Consider the following 5,230-nt stretch of genomic DNA (forward strand, 5'->3'; position numbering starts at 1 on the left):
GGTTCATGATACCCACAAATCACAGTGTAATTACACACTGTACACAGAGGGAGTGGATGGAGATGCAACAGACAAGTGCAGACAGCACCAATTAAATGCTGGTTTAAGTGTGTTGTTGTCATGGCGACTAAGCTAGTAGGCTACCTCTGAAATTTTAGTTTCATATAAAACGCTGTCGCTTTTGTTCCAGAGCCCGTCTCTTTATCCCTAACCTCCCCTCTGCGTGTGTCTGCCTCTCACTTCATCTCCGCCTGTATCCCCCTTTTCGACCGGCTCAAAAAGCGTCAGAGAACAGTCCCAGTTAACCAGCCCGTCTCCCTCTCCACCCCTCTCTTTGTGCGTCTCTTCCCATTCCCTCCTCCAGCTGTGCCCTCATCCATGCTACCGCGCTCGACAGTTACCAGACATTGTGGCACAAGACGCGTTGGGGGTGGAGGATTTGTGCCACAGGGGTTTTACAATCTGTCTCTCCCCACATTTCCAAAGAAAAACACCATGTTTCATTGTTTACCCCCGGTGTTCAGAGCCGGCGAGGTAACTAGTTTTTATGTGATGTGTCTAATCCAGGAGAGAAAGGCTGACTAGAGGAGAAGCGTGGGAGCTTTGGAGTACTTTGATTTCAGTGACCTTCCCTTTTTTTTTGTGCAGTCTGGCTCAGCTGCAAGTCTACGCAGGTATAAAACACACACACAAACACACACACACACACACACACAGGCAAACCGCCACACAGACAGGAACCTGCAAACATTGAAGCGGTTGAGTGATTATCGCAGCGTTTCTGCAAGTTTGAGCTTCTTACACAACAAATTTGCTCGCTGCTTAACAAAACGCATGATGTGTTTTCAATTTCTGGATTACGCGTTTCCGTTAATTTCCGGATGAAAATCAATTAGCAGACCGAAAACTTGCCTTAGACGTGTCATCTGTGAGAGTAAATATTTAGTCTGCAAACACTTTTGGTTATATTAATGTATTTTATATATCACCCTCTGGTTTTCTTTCTCTACAACAAATAAGAGTGGCTAACCTGGGTGTTTGTTTACAACCTGTCTGACTGTCTTTCCAGATGTGCTGAGTCGAGGGGCGACAGGAATTGCGAGATTCTTGAACCCGCACATCCGGATCGTCCAGCTGCTCATGTTCACTGCCACATTGCACTCTGTTAGCAACCTTAGCCCATGTTGTAAAAACAGACCCCCTAAGATTTTGTCCTAGGTGTCACACTTCTGGTCTGAATTTTCCTTTTAGATGTTTTGTAACTGAAAGTGTATGAAACCCACGACCCCAAATGACCAAACATTGTGTTACTGACGGGTAGGATTATAGTCAAAAATTAGTTATCCCCCCTTTTTGATTGGGACACCCTGGAACATCCGCAAGGACCCCTAGGGGACCGCTGCTTAAACTGGAGCACATTACCACATAATGATTTTGTAACTTGACTGACAATAATCAATGCAGACCTGATTTGTGATCCATTACATGAATCAGGCGAGTCTCAAGACCACCGTGCTAATTTATTGTCATACCATACTGAAGGGGTGGAAACCAATGACTGCCCCAGAAATGGTGAAGCAGAAATACAGCACCTCCAAACTATCATGTCGTTTTCAAAGTGGTTAGCTGTAATCTTACATATTAAGAATGCGTGGTTAACCTGCATAACCAGAAAAAGTGAAATGTTTGTCTTGTATAAAAGGAGGCATGTTTTAGGGGCCCGACACTTTATTTTGGAGGAAGTTATTTGGATGTATGTCTCATTTTGGTATTATGAAAATGTCTCCTTTCTTCAATCAGTTATTGTGCGCCACGTATCGGGAACAAACTCCCAGAAGACTCCAGGTCCGCTCCAACTCTCATCTCTTTTAAATCTAGGCTGAAGACTTTTTTCTTTGCCTTTCACTGAAGCAATTCCAAGGCTTTGAACTGCATCGTGACTTTTATTTTGTAGTCCTGTCTCTTTTAAACCTGGTATATTTGATCTTATTTTCCTATTTCTTAACTTGTTTTAAAGTTTTGTTTCTTGATGTCTTCCTACTTGTTTCAACTGTATTTTAAATAACATGTTTAATGTCTTTTAACGTAATTTGGCTGAGAGACACCTTTCAATTCACGTTTCAACTGCGCGACAGTAGTGACGTCATTAACGGCGCCGGAGTAGTGTCCGAAAGTCCGTTTCTCTTTCTGCCGATGAGCTCATTTTATAGTACACTATGTTGGATTCACTATGTAGTGACTAGGGAGTAGGGAATTAGTGGGTGATTTCGGACACAGCCCAAGTGTGTCCCAGCCTTGTTCATCACTGTTTAGTGTCCCCATGGAAACAGTTTCCGTTGCCGTCTGTGCTACTCGTAGTGATTCTGTACTGAGTCTTTTTTCTTAACATGAAGAGCTCTCAGGGCCACTGAGTAAATGAGCTACAGCATGCAAACCTGCGGTATGGCCCTTTAAAGGAGAGACACCAACACAGCAGACAGACATTCCTCCATATAGGTAGCTGGTCGTGTGGGAAGAAGGCGTGAATCGACTTCTGCGTTATGGCTCAGGAAAAGGCCTGATGACTCAGGTAGGCCGGGGGGCAAGTTGCATTCGGAGGGAAAGATGGCAAGCATGAGATGTAGACAAGTATAGGCAGGCAGGTAGAAAGCAAATCAGCCAGAGAGGAGGAGGAGGGGGAGGAGGGAAGACGGCGAGGGGAGCAAAGAGACTGACAGATGAACACAAGACAGGACTGTTGGTTGTCGCTGTAATACAACAACAGACGTGGAGGTGCAGACTAATTACAATGGACAATACAAGTACATGATACTGAGGTTGTGCTAATTGAGTAGAGCACGCGCGCACGCGCGCGTGTGTGTGTGTGTGTGTGTACTGGTGCCTCCGCTGCCTTTGCATGCGGGATTTATCTTTGCCCAGCAGGCAGTGTTGTACCATATGGTCAACAGAGTAGATATTCCTAAAACAACACACACACACAAACACAGACACAAAGACACGTAATCTCACACATGAACACGGACGTGTACACGAAAAAAAATGTGATGGAGAGGAAGAGGAAGAAGAGAGAGAGAGACAGCGAGTCATTGGTGAGAAAGCTAGAGAGCCATCTGCCCATCCTGGATTGCTGAGATCAGAAACCAAATAATAATTACACAACGAGCAAACGCTTTGCTGTGGCGAGGAATGAATCTGGAATATTTGCTTACAATTATGCAAAACGTTTGGGCTTAAATAAAACCAGACGTGCGGGGAAGGCTAAAAGGAAGGGAAGGGAGAAAATGAGATAACAGAATGACAACAACCCCTCAGACTTCTTGTTTCATTCTCCAGACAGGAAGTCCGAAGCAGCTGAAAAGATGACAAGATGCCCCTGAATTCACCTCAAACAGCAGGCCCTCTGAGGGGGGTTGGCTGGCTGGAGGTCCGCTAAGCCCCTCAGAGCCCATATGGTCTGGAGGCTTACGTACCCTGAGATGACATGAGAAGGCGAGGCCCAGAGGCCTGGATCCATCCATAGACAGGAAGAAGGGACAGGAACAAGGACAGGGGAGGACTGGAGACATGTGAGCGCTGGGAGATGTGCTCTCATGTGTGACACACTCAAGGAAAGCCGCAATTTGCGGGAGCACACGTGCATGTGTGTGTTTGGATAGCCATCTTCAAGGCTACGGGGAGGGGGCATGTGTGAGGAGCCCTACAGGATGTGTGACATGATGGAATTATGTGTGTGCGTGTGTCAGGGTAAATAAATAAAGGGCAATAATGACTCTGTGTCATATGATCCGCCTGCACGGTGACACTAATGGCATTAGCCTGAATGAGCGACCCGCAGCGTTGGCCTCCTCTCGCCCCTCACATCCCCCCCTTCCTTGTTTCCTCTCCTTTATCAGCTCCAGTCTGTCTCCGACACTTTTCCCTCTCTCGCAGTTCATTTGTTCCGTCTTATTTATTGATTTGTTTCAGATTGTTTTGGACAGACGTGCAGCGATGATTAGTCCCACACACATTCTTAATTGGATGGCATCTCATTACAGCCGTCAAGCAACACACTCAGTGACAAACATCTCGGATATCAATCAGTGTTATCGTGATCAGAGTTCACTCGCGGTTCCAAATTGAAAGTGGATCGAGGGAGGCGATTAGGATATTAACAGTAACACTTTAACAACAGATTTGGAACCAAACTGCATTTTGGATTTGCTTGGTGTTTTATGGGGTCCCATTAAAGATATTGCATGTAACATTTCTGCATTAAAATGTCTAAAAACAACGAGTTGTTACATATTTTGTTGAGTATTTGCATTATCCCAAAACTTTAAAGCAATGTTCGAACCACGAGCAATCCACAATTTTACTAATTCTTATACAAGGTGGTGGTGCGTTTCATTTGGTCATCTGTCGGTACATCTTAGGGGTAAATAATAGCTAGACACAATTTTCCCACCAACTAATGGGCTCGTGACAGCGGTGTTACCTGGTACCCCAGGCGTTTACACAAACCACACTCACTATCTGCTGCAAGCTGCATTTATTTACTGCTAATGAAAACTGGACATATAGCTGCAGCGTTACTGTACATCAAAACTATTTAACTGGTGAAAAGACGAAGCAACTGTGTGCTGTGACATTATTGCTGGCGCTGCTGCTGCAGGGTTGCAAACCTAAACGTCAAATGATACGTCAGAGAGTGGTAAAGGAAGTTTGCCAACTAAAGGACTAAAGGTAATGCGAGTTAAAATGTAATTCTAGTGGCAGAAATTACAAATGTGACTACGAGTACGAATTATAGATAACAGAAAAATGATACCACTCTTATGTTTTTTCTCTAAATATGAAGTCAGAAGAAGAATGGCAGGAGCTAAGTAGCTTATCCTAGCATGAAGGCCAAAAAGAGAGGGAAATATCAAGCCTGGCTCTGTCTAAGGGTAACACAACTAAAGCTCACCAATTAACATGTTTTATCTTAATTGTTTGATCTGTACAGAGACCAAATTGTAAGAAAAAAGGTAATTTGTGGTTTTTGGGGCATGGATTATTTCTTGGCGGGGCACAGTGACTTCCTGTCATCATGCGCACAGCCAAGAAACACTCCTGCAGACAAATTCAGACAAAGCCAAGTTAGCTGTTTCCAGTCTTTGTGATAAACTAAGCTAATCCACTGCTGGAAGTTGCTTCATATTTAGACATAAGAATGGTTGAATCTCATCAAACTCTTGATGATCAAAAC

The 5,230-nt window shown here is 44.4% G+C and overlaps 1 long non-coding RNA gene across 1 annotated transcript; it reads left to right on the forward strand.

Annotated features, from left to right (window-relative positions):
* The first annotated feature begins 375 nt into the window (after nt 1–375).
* Nucleotides 376–4,273, forward strand: LOC115597130 (uncharacterized). The gene is made up of 3 exons (XR_003987027.1): nt 376–674; nt 1,070–2,569; nt 3,334–4,273. It is a non-coding gene; the product is annotated as an uncharacterized LOC115597130 (long non-coding RNA).
* The last annotated feature ends 957 nt before the right edge of the window (nt 4,274–5,230 follow it).

This window comes from Sparus aurata, chromosome 2, assembly GCF_900880675.1.
Source record: "Sparus aurata chromosome 2, fSpaAur1.1, whole genome shotgun sequence".
Lineage (NCBI taxonomy): Eukaryota > Metazoa > Chordata > Actinopteri > Spariformes > Sparidae > Sparus > Sparus aurata.